At 45.4% G+C, this 22451-nt stretch overlaps 1 protein-coding gene across 1 annotated transcript in view; it reads left to right on the top strand.

The window, feature by feature from the left end:
- The first annotated feature begins 4654 nt into the window (after nt 1–4654).
- Nucleotides 4655–22451, top strand: part of LOC146782919 (beta-1,3-galactosyltransferase 5-like) — a 280931-nt gene continuing 263134 nt past the window's right edge. The window contains exons 1-2 of the mRNA XM_085636889.1: nt 4655–4760; nt 22154–22282. The gene's annotated coding sequence lies outside the window, so the exon portion shown is untranslated. The remainder of the gene's footprint in view (nt 4761–22153; nt 22283–22451) is intronic.

Raw genomic sequence — 22451 nt, 5'->3', positions numbered from 1 at the left:
CTTTCTCCTGCATCGACATCCCCACCCATTGGTGCAATTGTAGGTGTAGAACGGCGTGTACTACACCTCCTGCAGGTGCTGACTGGCGCAGACATGCTGTTCACGCTGGATGCCCCCTCACTCCCCTCATCTCCAGTGGCATTGCTGAGGCCACCTGCAACAGCCTGGAGCTGTTCGACAGCGGTGGTAACTTGGCCAAGGGCCCTTGCCACGTCCCCACAACAATGCCCCATGTCTATCTGCATTGCCACCGACCTCCGTGACAGCAGTGCAGTGGCGTTGCACAACTTATTGTTGGATCGTGTATATCCAGCCAGGCGCGCCATGAATTGTCGATGCCTCCTCCGCTCTGTGTTCTGTCCCTGCTGCATCACACGCACGAGCTCGTGCAATGTGGCGTTGGTGTGCCTGTTGGCCTCCGCAACTTCTTGAGTGAGTTCACTCATGCGATCTGCCATGGTGGAGAGGTTCTTGTTTAATTTGCCCATTTGCAGGCTGATGGCTCCCATGTGTCATGCCTGCTGGCGCTGCACCCTCGTCATCTGCATCTCGACACCTCCCCAGACATTTGGAGTCGATGCCTCCTGTGCTGATGTGTGGCCCCTTGCCCTGCGTCTTCGCGTCATCTGGAGCGATGTCTGCGGGGTAGTGGTGGTGGACCTGACACTAGGCTGGCTTTGTGTAATTGCCCTTTCAGGTTCCGGAATGCACTCCATTGGCTGAAGGGGAGGGACTGTAGCCCTGCGGTGTGTGGGTGCCTGGGTTGTGCTGGGATGTGTGACTGGTCTGGCAACGGCAGTCTCTGCAATGGACTGTGTGCTCTCCCTGCATGCGCCCTCATCACTGTCTTCTTCCTCAGCACCTGTGGTGTGAAACAGTGCAGGATTAATATTTGTTTTTCCTAAGGTTTTGCTACATGGTGATTTAGTCTGCTCTTACGTTCTCACTCTCTGTAATCACTGTCTGTAATGCATATTTGGCACAATGGTCACACAAAGTGCAATGTAACTCACTTATTGGTTCAGGGGACTACGAATCCCATGATGCATTAGGAGTTGTATATGGACTGTGGCCTGGGGTTGATTACAGCTGCTTGCCTTCTTATTACTGTATGGGCACTATTTTAATTTACATTGAGGGGTATATTATAGTGCCTCTTACCTTGGGTACTGCAGGCTGCGCCGGATGTATCCATCTGCGTCACTCTCACTGCAGCCTCTGGCAGGATTGTGCTCTCCACCAGGTCCTCCAGGGCTGTGTTGTCCGGGACTGTCGAGGGTCCTCCTCCAGTGCTCTTTGCCTCCCTCAGCCTCTGGGCAATTCGCTCCTTGGCACAGCTCCACAGATCGTACCAGCGTTTCCTTAATTCTTCAATGCTGCGGTGTGTCACACCCACAGTATTGACTTTTGCTTTGATCCTGTTCCAGATGCGTCTTTTCTCAGCCTCTGGGACTTTTAGGGAGAGCTTCCCAAAGAGCTTGTCATGGCTCTTCACAACCTCTTCAATGAGGTACTCGAGTTCCCTCTCACTGAATTTAATTTTTCTTTTTCTGGCACCTGCCCCCTCCTCTGCTGATGTGTTGGCCATTTCCTGTGTTTGCAGTTGTCTGGATGCCAAGTCTTCCTTTCCACAGCTCTCCACAGGCACTCTGCTTCCTGCTCTGGCTTCCTATGGGCACAGACTGCAACATGGGAAGAGTTACTTCCTAGTTGTGACGTCATCAGGCTGCTCCCAATGCGACTCGGTAAAAATGCGAACTCGCAAATAGCGATTTCACAAATAGCGATCTCGCTAATTGCGATGTCGCTATTTGCGAGATCGCAATATGTGAGTTTTCTGCGATTAGCGATTTTTTGGTGTTTTTCGGTAACGCGTTTTGCGATTTTTAGCGAATCAGTAATTTTTCGCTATCGGCGTCATGCATAGGAGATTCCGGTTCCTTATTTGCGATTCCTTAAAAATCGCAATTAAGGACTCGCTATTTCTTTGCTTGATGCATATGCCTGGGTATTTTTTACCCTCCCGCTATCCAACTCTTTCCCTACTGTTGCACTCACTGGAGTGGGAATAGTAATTTTTTCCCTCCTGCTATCCAATGCTTTCCCTACTGTTACACTCTGGAGTGGGAATAGTAATTTTTACCCCTACACTATCCAGCGTTTTCCCTACTCTTGCATTCACTGGAGTGGGAAAAGTAATTTTTACCCCTACGCTATCCAATGCTTTCCCTACTGTTGCACTCACTGGAGTGGGAATAGTAATTTTTCCCTACCCGCTATCCAACGCTTTCCCTACTGTTGCACTCTCTCGAGTGGGAATAGTAAATGTTATCCTCCCGCTATCCAACGCTTTCCCTACTGTTGCACTCTTTGGAGAGGGAATAGTAATTTTTACCCCTACGCTATCCAATGCTTTCCCTACTGTTGCACTCTTTGGAGAGGGAATAGTAATTTTTACCCCTACGCTATCCAACGCTTTCCCTACTGTTGCACTCTTTGGAGTGGGAATAGTGATTTTTCCCCCTACGCTATCCAACGTTTTCCCTACTGTTGCACTCACTGGAGTGGGAATAGTAATTTGTACCCCTACGCTATCCAACGCTTTCCCTACTGTTGCACTCATTGGAGTGGGATTAGTAATTTTTCTCTTCCTGCTATCCAATGCTTTCTGTACTGTTGCACTCTCTGGAATGGGAATAGCAATTTTTACCCCTACACTATCCAACGTTTTCCCTACTGTTGCACTCACTGGAGTGGGAATAGTCATTTTTACCCCTACGCTATCCAACACTTTCCCTACTGTTGCACTTACTGGAGTGGGAATAGTAATTTTTCCATTCCCGCTATCCAACGCTTTCCCTACTGTTGCACTCTCTGGAGTGGGAATAGTAATTTTTACCCCTACGCTATCCAACGCTTTCCCTACTGTTGCACTCACTGGAGTGGGAATAGTAATTTTTACCCCTACGCTATCCAACGTTTCCCCTACTGTTGCACTCACTGGAGTGGGAATAGTAATTTTTACGCTCTCACTATCCAACAACATCTCTACTTTTTTTACATTACTTTTATTATGTTTACATTTTAAGCTTTTTTATATTATATTATGTATGTTTTATTTAATTGTTTTTAATATTTAATTACTTTTATATTATATTTAATACATTTTAAAAAATTCTATATTTTAGCTGACTATATTTTAACATTCTATATTTTGGAATCGATATTTAAGTACTTACCTGTTTGTAGATAGGGAGTCGATATTCTGTCCTTCTATATTTTCGCGTCGATATTTGGGCATTATATATTATGTCCCTCGATATTTAGTCACTGAACCGCCATGGTACCTGTCTGACGCTAACAGGTGCTGCGTGCACAGAACCTGCACAAGATTGATTACGCTGAGTTTTTCTTGTCAATAATTGGTCTAGACCATTAATCAGGTGAAATAAGGCGAGTTTGCTCAATCTACATTTTACATATATCTCTTTCTCACCCTGCTTAAAAAATGTTACTCTGAAAATCTGTTCATTTCCGCTTTATCTCCTCTGCTGGGGTGTCATATTCCACATTCCCCTCACCACTGAAGATAGTGCCTCCATTTTGAAAGGGTGCTGCAGCATGGGCAGTGGCGGCTGGTAATTTTAGTAGGCAGGGGGGCAGACGGGACACAAACGCAAACATAAACACTGCCTCACACTCATACATTCACCCATGGGCGCGCACACACACACATCCATTCACAACAATCACACCCAACTATTCATGCACACACGCACCAAACATTTTAAAAAACATCACACTTACCTGCAGCTCTGCTTCAGAGGTCCCAGTAGGGTTGGGACTGCAGCCTTCCCTCATTGGCTGACCCCAGGTCAGTCAGTTATGGGAGGCAGCAGTCCCTACTCGTCACAGAGTGGGATGGGCTCAGTGAGAGTTGCTGACCGCACACAACTCTGTGACGAGGTGTCATTGATTGACACTCAACTCTGGGCAGTTACAGTGTCTGTCAGGCTGACCTTTGCATAGCCTGACAGACACTCTTCTTTTTAGGCATAAGGTGGGGGTGACCTTGGCCCGTCTGCTATTAGGACAGGCCGGGGCCAGGCGCGCAATGCCCATTGGGCTCAAAAGGCTTCAGCCCGGCTGAGACAGCTTCCCGGGCACACACACAGCCGAACCCGAGTACTTCACAGGTCTTTAAAAGACCATTTACTGGTGAACGAGGCTTTGTTGTTCTTTCACGCCGTCTTAGAGCCCGTGCATCTTCATGCTGGAAGAATTACACCCCATGCCCCCCCCCCCCCCCCCCCAGACATTACACTCTAGTTGCGCCTCTGGCCGCGGCTGTGTATGAGCGTGGTGTTATCGTTTGCACCTGATTACCACAGGCTCCCACTTGGTACTAAATTGTACACTGGAAATGCTCCTTTCCGCAGTTTGTGAATAGTTTATACATAATATTTGTAATTTGCAAGTAGGAAATCGCAAAACGTCAGTACACCAGTTACATGCTGCCAAGCGATGCTAGGGAATAGAACTTTATCTCAGTGGCCGGTAGAGGGCAGCAAAGCTCCACCTTCGATGTTATATAGACTCGTGATTCTATCACTGGTGTGTGGGGCTGGTGTGTGGGGATGAGCTCTCATGTGATGATAACTTTGGCCATTAATGTCTGAGGGAGCCATGTCTGAGGAAGGAGCCGTGGACTGAACCGCGGACGAGCAACCCACGGACATCTTCCATCCCAGGACTGAAGGGTAGGGCTCCAAATCTTCTGCCTTCTTCCTACTCCTTGTTGTTTTTTTTCATTGCAGTATTCTCCTGACAGTGCCATGTGTAGCTAACTAACTCCTCTGGACATTGATAGGCATTGTATATATATATATTTTTTTTTTTTGCATATTTATATAGCGCGAACTCGACCCGAAGGTGTTGGAGCGCTTTACATGAGCACCGTATTTACATTACACATTCAGGCACGGGGGGATTAAGTGATTTGCCCAGAATCACAGGATGTGGACGCGACCTCGAGGCTCGAACCCTGGTTTCCTGCACCAGAAGCGACAGCGCAGCCGACGGACCACATCCTCTCCACATCTATCTGTTTTTGTCTGGTTTTATGTAGCACGAATGTGACCCAAGGGCGTTAGAGTGATTTGTAAACGAGGAACAAGCGCTACAGTAGAAAAGTAGGAAAACAGCCATACAAAGATATGATGCATGGGGCCAATGATAACACACTGATATTAACAAAGGACACATAGGAGAAAACACAAAAATGAAAACGTACAAGTGGGGAGTAAGAAACGGTGCTGGTACCTGGGAAGGGAATTCACAATGAGTGACAAGTAACAGACCCCCCGCCGAGTGCAGGGAAGGAAGGACACCGGAATATTCACCCGGGTAGAAGAAACAACCAGGGAGTGGAAGGGGAGCCTCGGGGCTGAAAACCGGAAGAAGGAATTAACCACGAGAACGGGATCTCCAGATCAAGCCAGAACAGTAACTAGGCCACGTGATGGAGCCAGGAGGGATGTATTTATGCAAAGGAGTCATTTTCATATCCTTGGCGAATGCAAACAAGCAAGAGGCGTCGATCAGAGTTCGGATTGCTCCCAGTTCTGATCTGGCTGCCTGAAGAGCATCGTGCCACGGAAGGGTCTTTTTTTAGGCCCGGGGTCCTAAAAGGAGTGGTTCCACCCTGTGAGGCGGTCGTTGTCCACCAGACGGTCAGCAACGCTGAGAGAGTTTTGTGTAAAACTCATCCAGCCTTCTGCAATGTCTGATCGCTGAAATCGCAGCTTTTCTGGGAGTTTTATATAGCACGAACTCCACTGGAAGGGATCAGAGCGCTTTACCTGCAGCACCAGTTGCGTTACAGGCGATCGCATAACTTTGTTAGGCACGGAGAGATTAACTGATGTGCCCAGAATCACAGGATGGTGAGCGTCCCTGCAGAGACTCGTAGCAGGTGACTGAGCTTTAAGGTAGACCGCTCTAGCCGTTAGCCCACGTCCTCTCCCCCTTAGCGAGCTCCCATCTGCTAACAAACATGGAGGTCCAGACTCCATGCCAGAAGAGATGAGCTATCCAAAGGTCGTGTATCTCAGCACAGGCAGCAACACCGTGCAAGGCTGTATTAATCCCACTCACAGCATCAGAAAAGGCCAGCGCCTAAGAGCCCTCTGTCCACCAGACTCAGGCGCGCAACGCCCATTGGGCTCAAAGGGCTTCAGCCCCTCCCCCCCCCCGTGTGTGTTAGCCGCCCGGGCACACACTCAGCCGCACATGAGTACTTCACAGGTCTTTAAAAGACCATTTGCTTGTTTACGAGGCTTTGTTCCTGTGGATAGTTAACTGTCCTACAGCGCCTAGAGGCCAGGCCTATCTGGTGATAGATACATGTGCTCTGCAACTCCACTGTAACATTAACATACATTTAGCCCAGTCTCACTCACTGGTAAAGTGTGTCAGACGCGCCACGTGGTGCAGTCGCTCTACACATGGCAAGGAACGCCAGCCTTTGTTATATGCGGCCTGGCACGAGGGCTGCGTGGTGGTGGCGCGAGGGCATCCCATCCGCCAGAACACTCTCGCCTCTCCCATGCAGCTTCAAATGATGCAGGTTTCAAGTTTACAGAGCAGCTTGGGCTCCTGAAAGCAGGGCCTGGCCACATTTAGAAGGAAAAATACATCCGAGTGTGAACCACGTTTCACGTCATCATGTACCCGTGTTCTTTCACGCCACCATGAACCTGTACCTAATGTCTAAAGAAAACCCACTGGATTTACAACAAGCATTTACAATGCAATGGTCTCGACAATATTATAGGTAGAGCTATTGGTATTGCTCGTTATTTTTTTTTTTTTTTGTATCCCTAAATAAATGGCATTGTCATTTCTATTGGCATTAGCTTTTTTTTTTGCATATGTGATACCTATTGCATTAGCAGAGAGAGAGTGAGGTAGTGAGATAGAGAGAGAGAGTGAGGTATTTAAATAGAGAGTGAGGTAGTGAGAGAGAGTGAGGTAGATAGAGAGTGAGGTAGTGAGAGAGAGTGAGGTAGATAGAGAGTGAGGTAGTGAGAGAGTGAGGTAGTGAGAGTGAGGTAGTGAGGGAGAGGGATGTTGTGAGGTAGTGATATATAAGCATTGGTGCCGTTCGTGGTTGGAGACTACAATTTGCTTTTTAATCTGCTCATTTTTAAACAACAGGATTTTACGAGTGCTGCCAAGGGTGGTGTCGCCTGAATTTCAACTGGTGATTGCTACGTGTGGAAAGGAAGCAAACACGGGACTGCGAGGACCAGCAGCCCCGCTATTGGAATCAGCTGTGTCCTCTTCCCGCACTCCCGCCCTGACACTATAAGACTCCTCACGGCCCCCGCTTCGCGGGACGCGAGCGGGCGCGCGCCGGGCGAAGCCCGGGCCAAGGGCGGGCCCGTCTGAGCCCGTCCGAGATCGTCAGAGAACGGAACGGGACCCTCTTCTAACACCCACTGACCAATGTTGTTTGTCTGTTTATTGAGGGTAAGCAACAGTCTCTAGTTTGTAATTTGGTAAGACATCTGTGGACAGAGGTCGCTATTTTAAATCAAGTAAAGGTCAAAATGGCCAAAAGGGATGGACCTATTATGCAACCAACTGGGGGCGCATTAATGGGTACTTTAGATAACTTTTTGGTGCGAGTACAGTCAGTGCTTGCCAAAGATATTGAACTAACCGAAAAGAGACTATCCCTAGATATCCTATGCGACAAGAAGTCCTCTCTGGGAAATATGGCCAATGTAAGATCACCACCGTGTCGACAGCCTGTCAGGTCGGATTCTCTGGGCTCAATATCTTCTCTGGTAGAGGAGCAATACGGTGAGATAATGATATGCTCCCCATCTTTGACTGAGACTCCGGATGAAATTGTCGATATTACGAACATTGATAATGTGGCCTTAAAGACTAAGTCTTTGTCAAATATCAAGACTCGTTCAGCCAGTAATGTAAAAGCGGTTCCTGTCCACCAACAATCAGCCCCTACCTTGAAAAAAACCCGTAGGGGAAACCAAAGATTGCCGCTAGCAAGAATGCTAAGTCTGGTCCAGCCCCTGCCCCCGTGTTAAGGAAGAACATAGCTCCATGCCCTAAATCTTTAATCACTGAAACAAGGGCAAATCAAACACCATCCCTGGGGCAAATACTTACGGAAGACTCCGATACACATTATTTTGGAGTAAACTGGAAAGTATTGTAAAAAATGTATGTGACCCGATTTATGAAAGGTTGGGCTCCTTTGAAAGCAGGCTTGTATGTATGGAATTATCACTTGCCTCGGCCCAACCTCGGGGAGGGGTAGACAGGGTCTGGGTCCGCAAAAAGTGCGTCCTAGTGTACCAGGTCATTGCACAGAGACTAACTCTACCACCAATAACTTAACAACTGGTACTGCGAGAGATAACCTCCCCATACCCCAGGAACCCCAACCCACTCCAGCTGGTAATAATAGGGTAAGAGCTGAAGATCTTCCCCCACGTGTAGGAATAAATAGTTTTGGGGCAGGTAGTGTTAGAACTGATAAGCAGCCCCCACCTGTCCAACCTTTAATGCAGGTCCCATCAGGTTTAATTGATTTACACTTACCCCCTGAAGCAGCCCTTTATGTGGTGATCTTAACAGGGGTTCCTTCTTTGACGAATGGAGCAAGGGAATCTTACTGGGACCTAAAGAACAAATGTACATTTTGGCTAAATGTTAAGCGACCATTGCCGGCCTATATGTGTGCTGAAATTATGTATGCCAGAAGAGTAAACTGGGTGGGCAGGAGACCAAAATCGTTAAAGGGGGATTGCATTGTCATTAATTTTAGAGACAGACGCTGTGTGGAAAACATCTGCTCTTGGCCCCAGAATGATCCTTCATCCCAAATAAGCACAATGTCACTGTCTTATTTCTATGCACCCATATCCTCGCCCTTAGGTGGGATTATACGTGGAGGTCCCTTGACAAATGGTAGTACCCTCGAGGACATCAGATCTATTAACAGATTCAACGTGCTTTCAGGGCTAGCGGATTGTGACTGACTAATTGATGGCAGAGAAAACCCCAATCGCGAAATGTCATATGTAGCTCCAGTGGCAGTGGATAGCCAAGAAAAGTCATATGCAGCCTTAGCGATAGACGAGGGTTTAAGGCAAGGAGAACAGCTTAGTACAAATGGCGAAAGAGTTGTTTATATGCCTTTTGCCCAAACAAATATCATTGGGGCCAGGGAACGAGACCAACAAGCTGCGTATCAAAACGAAATCTTAAGCATTGAGGATACCCCACGTTTTCCATCAGGTGTAGCTCTCTCCCCTTCATCAAACCTTGGGAGAATTGTAGGGGGAACTATCTTTGCAGGGCATGTATCGTTCCTATCTTGGAATGTGGTGGGCATGGGATCTAAACTATCTTCTCCAGTTTGGGCAGATTTCATCAGTAAGCATGATATCTGTCTTTTTCAGGAGACATGGTCACCTGAGCCTGTATATATGTTGGGTTATTTGAATTTTTTTGTTCCAGCGGAAAAAAGGCCTAAGGGTCGGCCAGTAGGAGGTTTGGTCATTTGGATAAAAGAAAGTTTGGAGTGTAATATCCAGCCTATTCTGATCCAGAACAATGATATTTTGGGAATTAGGTTCACTTGCCCGCTAAACTTTAAAATCGACATATATAATGTATACGCAAGGGGCTTACCAGGTGGAAAAACATCTAAGGTGGTATCTGCATTAAACATCCTGGTCGAATCCAGCCCTGATGATGTGCTTCCACTGATTGCTGGAGATTTTAACACGACCTTTGAGCCACTAGGGCCTCAAGACATGTTCTTAACAGAGGAAGAGGACTTAAGATGGGGCGTCCCACAGCTCGAGACAAAGACAATTAGTAAGTGGACTGAGGCGGCTCTGTATCTGAAAGGGTTTTGTCTGGGCAACCAATTGAGGGCGGCCAATGGCAGAACCGTATCAGATAGGACATGTAGCAAAACGTTCGACAATGGTATCAGGGCAAGCAATATAGATTACCTCCTGGTCCATCTGAGGATGTGGTATACCCTTGTTGATATGGAGGTTAAGACACGGGTTGAAAGCGACCACAACCCATTAGTCGCTATTTTTAATTTTGGGTTGGGAGACAGCAGGGACCGAGACTCTGAAATGATAGGCCCAGCTGCCGCTCTAACAAACGATGAACGCCACCTTAAGTGGCATAAAGTAGTAGAGCACCCTGATCTTATAGATAGCATTGAGACATACGTCGAAGAGGCGTTGACTCTTATGATGGCAGCAGGCACCAAATGCCAACCTTTAGCCGAATGTGAGAATATACATGGAAATCTATTTGCTAAACTCAAATCCTGTTTTTGTAAGCCTTTCTCAGCAAATCAAACCCCTAGAAGCAAACAGGAGGATTGGTATAACGCCTCCTGCAAACACGCTCGTAGAGCTTTGGGACTTGCACTTAAAACAAAAGATTCAAGCAAGATTAAAATAACTCGCAATATCTACAGAAAGGCCCAATGGAAAGCAAAAAAGGATTGGGACGAGTGCGAGTGGCAAGACCTAAAAGCAGCATGCATAGAGAAAAACCAGAAAAAGTTCTAGAATATTTTTAAATGGAAAAAGGGTGAAATCACCGATAGTCCCCATAATCATGTTCCCCAGAGTGCCTGGGTCGAATTTTTTAAGCCACAATATTCAAAAGGTGCTGAGGATGTCAGTACGATCCACCAGGAGAGGTTGTCTTACAATAGCCCTGTGTTTAGTGTCGAGGAGGTTGACATTGCGCTTGATATGGTTACTCAGGGACGTGCACCCGGCATGGATAGCATCCCGGCCGATGTATTCCTGCATGATAGACAACGATGGTGTCAATATATTACCTATCTAGCCAATGCCATAGCTCAGGGAATGGAAATTCCCCATTCCTGGAAAGGTGCAGAAATTGTCCCGATTTACAAAAAAGGGGACAAATCACTGGCTAGTAATTATAGGCCCATTAGTTTGATCGACGCTATGCAAAAAATTATGGGACGGCTGGTCTTGGGCAAGATCAAGACCTGGATGGAGGCTAGCAATGTCTTAAGTCCCTTACAGGCGGGATTTCGCCCAAAAACCAGCACTATTGATCAGGTTTTCAGGTTCATTGTCCTCTATTGGAGGACAGTGGTCTTAGAGAAAGGGGTTCTGTATGCTGTGTTCGTCGATCTGCGGGCGGCCTTTGACCTGGTTCCACGCAGCAAACTGTGGCAAGTTCTGGAGGGGCTGGGGATGGCGCCGGAGTTGTTGGCACTGGTCGTCCGCTTGCATGAGGACAACTTTGCCCGGGTCCGGTGGGGTCGGCAGGGTGAGGTAACGGAGTGCTTCCCTGTGGAGCGGGGAGTCCGGCAGGGTTGTGTTTTGGCACCGACCCTGTTCTCACTCTTCGTGAACGGGGTAGCCGAGTTCCTCTCCCGGGTCCCCTCGGACGCCCCGGCTATGGTTGGTACTCGAATCCCAGTCCTCATGTTCGCGGACGACACGTTGTTGATCTCCAAAACTCCGAGTGGCCTGCAGCTCACCCTCCGACGCTTTGAAGAGTTCTGCTTGCTGCGTGGCCTGGAAATAAATGTCTCCAAGACCAAGTTCATGGTTCTTAACGGTCCTAACCCATGCAGATCTTACAAACCCTTTAATGGCGTAATTACCATGAATGGATCGCCCTTGGAACAGGTCGATGCATTCACTTATTTAGGAGTCACGCTGCAGAAGAACTTGTACTGGAAAAGTCAGTTAGATCTGTCTATTTTGAAGTTTCAACAACAGACAGGCTCCCTTTTAAAAAGATTTAAAACCTCGCAAACACAACCAATAGGCCCTCTCCTTGAAATTTACACGATGAAGATTCGTAGTTCATCTTTATATGGATCAGAGTTATGGGGGTACGGCAACAATCCAAGTCGCTTGAACACTATGGAGAGCGAGTTTATTCGGAAAATTGTTGGTGTGCCTCAAAGCACCCCCTTGTTACCTCTTTACTGGGACCTTGGTTTGAAAACCCTACAAGACACTGCTAACTTGCGGCCATTGCTGTATTGGCGTAGGATTTGGTCAACTGAGGAGCTCAAACATTACGCCTTGGGCCTAAAAGAAATAATGGAGAAAGACATCTTCCGTAAAATAGATTGGCTGAGGTCTATCAAATCATTACTTCATAGACTAGGATGGAGCAATTTATGGGATGACCCCCAAAAAGTGGTCTTCCCTTCAAAAGAAACTGTGAAAGCTAAGTATTGGGAATTGATCGCTATGGAATCAGCTTCCAAGGGGAGCACATCCCAATTAACAGCTAGATTCTTAGAAATAAAGGCCTATCCTAGACAGGAATTATTTTGGGGGTTGATCGAAACACCAACTGATCGTAAACTCTACTTTCAGTTCAGGATAGGTACCCTCCCTATCTGTACATTTACTTCTAAATGGGCCAAAGGGTCCGTGGACAAATGTCCTAAATGTAGGGATACGTCCGAATCCTTGAGCCATTTTGTGTTCTTTTGTCCCCTTTATGTGCTTCCACGTAAAAAATGGGTATTACCCGTCTGTCGGCTCATAGGCACCAGAAAGCACGAGGAGGCATTAAGAATTTTGTGTACAGATTCGAGCCCGATATTTGCAATTGCAATGGCAAAATATATCAAGTGGGCTTGGATAATACGGTCCAGACAGCTCGTTATGAAAGTACACAATGAATAGGCACCCAATTGTAGTCATGTATTTAACTATTTATTTATCTACCCATCCCCAGACCAGGATATTTTGTTGCCTTGGTAGACTAGTGTAGAGGAGGATCAAACATTCTCGTTTAAATATGAAAGGTCTTTAATCACCTGGAGGCACAGGTTGTAACACTGTTTATTAAAAATGAAGATTAGTGCAACACATGGCGTTCAAGTAAATTAACCATGCTGGTAAATAGGTTTTGTTTTGTTTTAATTTATATGATGTAAATGGCTGATGTATGAAACTTTTATGACTTAATTGTCGAAATAAAGTTTTTGAATTGAATTGATATATAAGCATAGAGTGATGTTGTGATGTAGTGAGCTAGAGAGAGGTAGTGAAAGAGAGAGTGAAAGTGAGTTAGTGAGATAGAAAGAGTGAGGTAGTGAGATAGAGAGTGATTGAGGTAGTGAGTGAGAGAGAGTGAAGTTGTGAGGTTGTGAGCTAGAGAGTGAGGTAGTGATGTTTTGAGAGAGAGAAGTTGTGAGGTAGTGAGATAGAGTGGAGAAGTGAGGTAGAAAGAGTTATGTAGTGAGAAAGAGTGAGGTAGTGAAACAGTGATGTAGTGAGGGAGAGGGATGTTGTGAGGTAGTGAGATGTAAGCAGAGTGGTGTTGTGATGTAGTGAGATAGAGAGAGGTAGTGAAAGAAACAGTGAAAGTGAGTAAGTGAGATGTTGCAGAGTTCTGATCCAGTGATGAGGAGCACACACGCTGCTGAACTTGGCTCCGGTGGGAGTATAACTTTTGCTTGTTTTCGTGTGCAGTGTTTGTGCAAGGTAAGTTTGCACATTCACGCTGGAGCAGTTTAAGGCAGCAGGCATGAACCTTGGATACTTTGTGTTTCTGACACTTTAAGCTTCACATTTCGAGCCAGGTGGAGAGGATTGTTCAAATTTAGAAGGACACCTAAACATTCTAAAATGTACAGACCTGCAAGAGCTGGTATCCATTTGCAAGAGAGGAGAAAAGTCGAGCAATGGCCTACGATTGGATTTTTGCTAAAAACTGAAGTATCATAAACGAAAATAATAAAAAGTAAAAGAAATGTGGTGAGCAGAGAGGAGCTGGAATGGCATACGTCAGTATGATAGCTGAGCTCTTGAATACCATTGATTTAGGTTTTAGAGCAATATGAATCGAAAATACAAGCCTGATAAATGACACAACGATTCTGAAAGTTTAAATGTCCTCACTCCAATTAAACTGAAGGGCAATCTTGAAAAAGAAGATATCGGTGTAAGTTATTTTTAAAACTACATTGATTTACTCGCTCGAAACTGACACGCTGCCAACATAACGTGGATGGCACAATGGGTTAAGTTCGCTGCTAAAACACGAGTTTCTTTGGGTCACAAGTTCCAGCCACATCAAGGACCACCCATCCGTCTTAGTTTGGTAAATGGGAGAACAAATGCATTGGGTAATAGCACTCCATTATTTACAGCGCTCAAACGGTAATAAAGTAGTATGGAGCGCTATATGAAAAACAAGTTAACATTAGATATAGCTTAAGATAGGTTGCCATAAAAAAGGGAGTACCTTGTTTATATAAATAATGTTTTTTTTGTTTGGTTTGTTTATCAGACACTGCGTGTGGACTAAGGGGACGCAGTTACGTAGATATTTTATAATGCACACTAATAAGCGGTTTTATCTTGTATGTGTCATGTTTGGCATTAAATTAATGTAAATTATTTCAGAGCATTTCGCGTGAGTTTACAAAATAATCACAGTACAACGTAAATAATCACGGCAGTGGGAGTTTTAAGGCATATACCACATACAAGCAATAACAGAAACTTTAAAATACTCCTCCCTGGCACCGCTGTCTGTACTTGAATAATACTTAAAAACATATTGGTGTAACCCGCAGGGGGGTTTAATTGCAGGCGAGTGTTTAACCCTTAAACTACAGCTCTAACAAATGCCGAAAATGTACGAAAATCAGAAAGGAAGCTTACAAAAAACGAGGAAAATAATGTATTTAAATGTTGTTTAAGAGATGGTGCGCCTTGGAGTGCATGTGCGCTATCGAACAATCCTGGAGTATGTGAAACAAATGTACACGGTACCGAGGAAACGTTTAGCTTCTGATTTTGGTTTTGAAGCACCCAAGTTTCTGGGTGTCTAATTACCAACCCCAGCTCCCCACTTTCTGACTCTGGGCAACACACAGGTCTGCGCACGAGCTCTGTTGTGGACTTCGAACCTCTGGGACTTGCAGGATAGACACTCCCCCCCCCACGTTCTCTTTACAGCTCGACGGGTTAATGCACCAACCTCGTGGGCGCCCTCGCCGAGGGTGTGGGCTTTAACCTGTATGTGACACACAGCTCCGACAGCAGTTGTATTGTCACACTGAGCTATGTTAATGTGATTGGCCCAATACAGATGCATAGTATACTCACATTGCGACCGCAGGTTGTGCATTATCCAGTTAATCTATTTCACCCAAAATACAACCTTTAACCTGTAGGTCTCACAAAGATCCCGATAGACACATCAACGCACCAGAGTGATCCCTGTAGATATATCAAGCCCAAGTTATCCAAATCGGATCTGACCCTGCGAGCTCCCGTTAGACCGAGAGCCCTGCAGGCTGTGCATTAACCCGCCCACACTTCTAAATTTCCGAGAAGGGGGTCATTTACCGTGGAGGTTACACTGGCAGTAGCCGGTGCATTAACCCACCGAGTATCAACCAAGAGCTGTTGTGCCTGGCAAGGAGTGAAGGCGTTAATGGATTTCCTGGCAGGGCACCGGTGAAACCGAGAGTGGCCGAGACCGGGTCTGTCAGGAGACAGCGCCGCTCCGAGACAGCCTCCCGCTCAGATGGCCATGAATGTTTAATGCCCGGCCGTGGAGGGGGCAGGTTTACTGCAAGTTCACCTTTTAACCCTGTGGATTCCGATCCCGGTGCCGCCGGGGTCAGGTCTGCCGAACAGGAGACTTCTGAGACTCTCCTGCCCTCACGGTCCCTGACGCCCGGCCCGCGTCACGAAGCCGCTCACTCTAGGCGCTGTCTACGAAGGTTCCGACTAGAAGCAGCACTTCGAACCGCGGTTGTATCCATCCGTGAGAACCGTGACACCTGTGCCGTCAGAGGCTTGTTCACATAAACGAAAAGACACTTTTTAATTCAGTAACGTGAAAGTAGAAAATGAAGTTACATTGCTTCACATTTACAGGTAGCCCGCAAACCCTCATATGCTAAATTTCAATTAATTACACAGGCAAATTAAGAGCAGGTCAGAGATGCGGGAGCGCGCATTCATCACAGTGTCTTGCAACGTTTGTCTACAAGGCAGAGCAAAAGGCAAGCACACCACCGCCTTTCTCCGAGGCAGAGCAGAAATGCCTCGGAGAAACGCAGCGTCCTTTTCGGATTCGGGGGCGTGTTTTGCTGTTATCTCCTCCAGCCATTGGCTGGAGGAGATAATTAGACTTTCTGCAAAAACACGCCCCCCGATCCGAAAAGGACGGGGCATGATCGGAGTGACGGGACCTCTTCTCCAATGGCTGGCCAGCATTGAAGAGGCCAGCCAATGGAGAACAGGGGAGAAGAGGGGCGGGTTCAAGCCCCTCTTCTCCAAGTCATTAAATTTCGGATCGAGACTGCGCAAGCGCAGCCTTCAAGCCGAGACCTAAAAACGTAAAGGATGCTCGTGAACCTGCCCCCCTCCCCTCCCCACCCCACCTCAGCGACAGCAGCTAAGTTACTAATCTTGAAATAATGAAAAGCAAGGACGGTCTAGCCGGATTCAAAGCTGTGAAACATAGAGGTCTGCAGCATGCGCCGAGCCACCAGAGCTATCTTACCAATGGCAGCTTGTACTGGCTTAGGTAGTATAGTGCTTACTCTTAAACACTATGTGCAGCCGACCAGTTAGAACAGATCTTGGCAGGGTAGGCGCAGCCTTTCAGCCTGCCGAGGCTGATAACAACCTGTCCTACACCGGCATGTTTATTCTGTATAATAATGCAATGTATACAACACACTGTACAACCTTTCTGCCACTCAGCAACACCGTCATGTGGTATAATAGTTATAATTAATCCAGTTGGCCGCACACTGCTCGTCACACCAGCATGTTACCCCAAGGAACTCTGGTCATTGTAGTGGCGACGGCGAGTACGCCTATGCCACAGTGTTGAAAAGAAGTGTATGTGTCGCATTAGCCATCCCTGGACACGTGTTTCGAGGTAGTTGCCTCTCGTGAGCAGGTAAGTGTAAAGGGGTGCAGCGTGGACTGCCAGTAACGTAAAAACAGGTAGAGTACCTCTCATGACGCGCAGGTGCCAGTCCAGAGCTCGTCAGCCCGAATGGCTCAAGGGAGGCAACTACCTCGAAACACCTGTCCAGGGATGGCTAATGCGACACTTACTTTCTTCGAATACTTTTGGCACAGGCGTAATCGCCGTCGCCACTACATGGACCACAGTTCCTTGGGGTAACATGCTGGTAGGACGAGCAGAGTGCGGCCAATTGGATTTTTTGTATTAAGGCTCCCTTGAGCCATTGGGCTGACGAGCCCCGGATCAGCACCTGCGCGCCATGTGTGGTACTTTACCTGATAATACTTTTTTGGCAGTCTACGCGGCAACCCCACACACTCACCTACTCCCTGCTGACGAGAAGCAACTACCTCGAAACACGTGTCCAGGGATGGCTAATGCGACACTTACCTTCTTCGAATACTTTTGGCACAGGCGTAATCGCCGTCGCCACTACATGGACCACAGTTCCTTGGGGTAACATGCTGGTAGGACGAGCAGAGTGCGGCCAATTGGATTTTTTTAATAGTTATAATTGTCTCCCTGGAGATACCACTTCACCATCGCCTCCACTTTCAAATGGTGTGATAATGCTACCTTGATTATAATGTACACAAACCCGGTTATATTGCACAGTGGAGAAAACTACCCAAACGCTCCACACGCTACCTTCAGGCACTGACAATGCCACATAACGGCCGAGTCCTTCCCAAACACATTTTTTATTTTATTTCTTGAGTCTCCGGGAATTATAATTGCCGTAATCTATCCAAGCGCCACATTTTAACTATTATGTGCCACTAATCTCTCTTAAACACAGAGAGGTCTTTTTACACTCTCTACCCTTGGCGGGCACCGATCACTGGATCGAACGCGCACCCGGCGCTCAATTAACAAGCCTGTCGGTTCCACAGCCAGAACGGCGGGAAACCTCAGCATAAATTAGAATATGTCGCTCGCTGTCGTTGTCATTGCACCGAGAGCAGAATCAAGATGCTGGACTGCAGCTGACTCACGCGGCTTCAGCAGTCTCCACGGAGATCCGTTCGGTCATATAATACTCTGGTAAGTCCTGGCACTCAGGCAGACACAGCCTAACCTCCCCTCCTTTCCATCGTTAGGATACCATTTCTCCCTCTCTCCCCCCCCGCAGGAAATCCCAGGGCGCTATCACTGCACCCTCTAAGGACTAATTACACCGCTACGGCTGTAGCATATCTATCAACGAGCCAGCGGGCCTTAACATATCCTGAAGGGCCTGCCTTAGCTCACATCGAGGTAAATATTGTAGCTAACCACCTGTAACATATACCCAGGTATATAACATTATAGACACTAACGGATTGTTTTCTCATTCCATCCGGCCGGGTCCTCATGTGAGTTTTCAGTTTCACTTTTTCACTGTGGCACATCATTTTCACCAAGGCTGCGCATATCACAACCCAGGTAACCCCTTCTTATCTCAGTCTTTCTCTACCATTTCTTGCACCTGTGCCGGTATATGGGCCTTATGCTTTCCTTAATTTGTTTTAGATGTCCCAACATCGTCAGTCCTGAAGAGGCCCCACATACATAGAAGGGTCGAAACGCCATCGACAAGCATAAAGAACGGACCATTACTCAGCATGTTTTAGTGTGTACCTATGCTGTTGAAATAGTATATCTCTGGCCGTTTCTCAGAATTCATGGAAACCGTGTTTATAATCATTCACTTTACATATTCACCTTTTGTTAGTTCCATTTTTCACTTGGGGACACAATGCACAAACTGTTGCGCTTTTGATTGAAAAGAAGTGTACATATATTCCTATCGTTTTTCTATAAATATGCTATACCGAATTATACTGTGTAGTCGGTTTCTTGCCCTCTGACATTAATGCTCCCTTTTTATTGTGACTGTGCATAAATATTGCTTAAATAAGTCCACATAGTCCACAGGAACCGTTGTTTCTTATATATAAAAAAAGAGGCTGATCAGATGAGCATCACTGTGTTGGGTGCTAGTAAAAAGTATTAATTTAAATTCCATTAAATCACAAAATGACTGGGTAGGCACTATGCTTGCTGAAATTGGCCGACAAAGAAAGCGCATAGAAGGAGTTTTCCTCCGTGTTGACAGGTGCACAGAATAGTAGAATGTTCTCTGCTCTTGTGCAACATCCGAGTTGAGTGAGCGGGGCATTCATTCATTCATATAAATTTTGCAAATAGTTCAACTACCCATTGACTAGAATCATGTACTCCACTGGTGAAGCAAGCAAAGCACTCTGGGAACTCACGCCTAAGCATAAACTAGTAGCTAACCGGATATTCCGCAGCAGGCAGAGAGCAGGCAACATGACAGGTACAGGAGAAACCAAGGGACTGGCAGGTGACACTTGTGACACAAATGCTGGGCCTAAACCCATTGAGCAGCCCTGCCAAGTGCTACATAGTGAGACAATTTTGGGTGCTTGTGGTGATGTGGGGAAATTATTAAATTGTATTAAGCTAACCCGAGATGCATGGCACATGGCAGGACTCTTCCCGTTCTAGGTCTGGTATAAAATACAGATTTAATACATACTAATAAAAAAATGCTACTAAAAATGCGATTTAATTTTGGATCAGCTCAGATGACAGCGTTTCGGTGGAGTGTCACTGATCGCAAATGGTGGCTGAATCCGCATCCGGACGGGGTGAACACCGAGAGGCAAAGGAGTTCCTCTCCTGAGGAATAGTTTGCTGTCTCCGCCCTGCCATCGGCCCCCTGGGGCTGGTGCTGGCTCCGGCGCTGATCCATGGTCTTGTTTTTTTGTGTGAAAAGCAGTGCTTTAAATGGGCCGGTACTCACCGGTACTTAGTACCGGCACTTCTACATTTTATACGTTTGAGTACCGGAACTTCTCCTTGCCCAAAGAGAGTACCGGTACTCATGGGGCAGCAATTCAAACTCTGAGATTTGTCATTTAAAAAACAGAAGCGGGACAGAGAAGGCGAGTATGCTGTTTTGTTTAAGCACTCTGATAATTGAGTGCTAATCTACCCTTTCAAGGCGCTAATTGAGCTGCCGCCCGTTTGCATTTACTCAGGGCTGGCAGGGAGTTTGGGAGGGGCCTGAGTCACGCTACAAATATTGACACAGGGTCCACCCAGGCTCCTTGGAATCGATAGCACAGTAGGTGTGTGAGCAGGGCTTTCTTTTTTTTTTTTTGTTGACAATACAGAAAAAATTTATCACAAGCGAAAATACCTATATAAAATAAAACATTTCTAAAAGCAATTCTAAATACAGTAGTTAAAGATGTATATATAATCAATTAGAAGGAGGGAAGATAAACTAAAAAGAAGGGAAGGGAGGGAGCCATGAAGAGTTGCAATGTCAATTTATTAGAAAAAGGAGCTACATTCATCATATAAGGCTTTAAATAGAATGACTGTAAAACGGTGAATCAAGTATAAATATACAATTATAAAGATAAGTATACATCTATGGGTAACCAAAAAGAGTGAAACAAATTAGAATTGTGATTGATCCCTTTCAGAGATAATTGAGCACCTCTTCTTGTAAAAATGACCCATGACCACCAAGCATGAACCGATAAAGACGAAATATCCTTCCAGCAAAATGTAATGGACTTTAAAGCAGCTGATATTAGGAAGTTAAACAGTTTACCTTCTAATTCAGTTAAGTTATGCGTAAGACCAACAGCTTTACATATTAATATTTTGTAAGAAATAACATCATGAATATGAAATATTTGTTGAATAATATCCCAAACATCAGACCAAAATTTAAAAATTAATGGACATTCAAAAAGCATATGTCGTAGTGATCCAGGGAGTAATTTACAATGCCAACAAATGTCGTCTTGCATCAGCTTAGCACGAAATAAACGCACTGGGGTCCATAAACAATTAAATAAAATATAAGAATTGGTTTGGTAAAGTGAAACAGGCAGCCATCCTGAAATACTATTAAGCCAAACAGTCATCCATGTATCGTTGGACAAAGAAAGGGAAAGCTCATCAGTCCAAAATGTTGAAATAATATTTAAATTGTTTCCTATAGAATTAGATAATTTTTTATATAAAATAGAGACAGTATGTGATGACGTAGAGATAGTTCGAATATATAGTGCTAAATCTGCTTTAACATTAAATGGAATACCATGAGGGAAGGAGTCTAAAATTGAATTACATAACGATTCATATTTAATAAAATCAGATTGAGGTAAACTAAATTTCATTTGTAAAGCTTCAAAAGAAATAAAAACATTGTCAAAATAGATATCTTTAAGATAAAAGATACCAGCTTTAATCCAAGCATTCCAAAAAGTAACATTTCTATTCAATTTAATCACATTACTATGCCATAATGACATATCTTCTGTATGAATCATAGGGATCAAAAAGATTGAATCCAGGTCATTAAAAATGAGTTTAGTGGATTTAATAATAACCGATTTATGCACATATATTGACCTATTGGACATTGTTAGCAAGGTGATCAATGGAAAAGGATCCACAAGAGACTGCTCTATATGAAACCATGTAGGTTGGTTCTTTAAAGAGGAAGGAGGAAACCATATGGAACTTTGTTTCAGTATAAATGCTTTGTGATATAGAAAAAAGTCAGGCAAGCCAAATCCAGCATTGCATTTAGGTACTTTTAATTTTTTATAACCAATACGAGTTGATTTATTATTCCAGAGAAATTTGGAGAGAAGTCTATCAATGTTTTTATAGAATTGTAAAGGAAATTGAATAGGAATCATAGCAAGTGTATAAAAAATTTTAGGAGCAATAGTCATTTTAATGGAGTCCATTCTACCCCACCAAGAAAGGTGAAGTGAAGACCATTTAGACGTTTTATCTTTGATATAATTCAGAATAAAATTACTATTTAGTGTTAATGTTGCTTTTATGGAGGACGCAAATAGAATCCCAAGATATTTTAATTTATCTTTTTGCCACACAATATCAGCCATGGGTAACATATCAGGAGTACAAAACATGTTTAAAGGGAAGAATTCAGTCAGGAGTACAAAAAATGTTTAAAGGGAAGAATTCAGTAGGGCTTTCTAACAGTCGTATCTCACGACAGGGCGTCAAAGAAGGCTTCCTGCTGGCAGAGCAGAGCAGGACAGCACTTGTTTGGAGCCAGGCTGAGGACGAAGGTGGAGATAGTGACGCAGAGCGTGAATCAAGGTTTCTAACGTGGATGTCAGCGAACGTGAGCATTTTCTAAAACACGTATTGAATGTCCTGTCTGCGCGTAGCAGTGCTTCTATGACACTGTGGGTGTGTCTTGCATGAGTGCTGTTGTCTGCAGGGTCCAGCCCCAGATATATAGCTGCACGCCTTGAATTACCACACTCTGCCCATAAAGCGCATGTGAAAGG

The sequence above is a fragment of the Triturus cristatus genome, chromosome 12 (assembly GCF_964204655.1).
Source record: "Triturus cristatus chromosome 12, aTriCri1.1, whole genome shotgun sequence".
Taxonomy (NCBI): domain Eukaryota; kingdom Metazoa; phylum Chordata; class Amphibia; order Caudata; family Salamandridae; genus Triturus; species Triturus cristatus.
The sequence above is the reverse complement of the archived record's forward strand: the minus strand, read 5'-3'. Positions and strand labels throughout refer to the sequence as shown.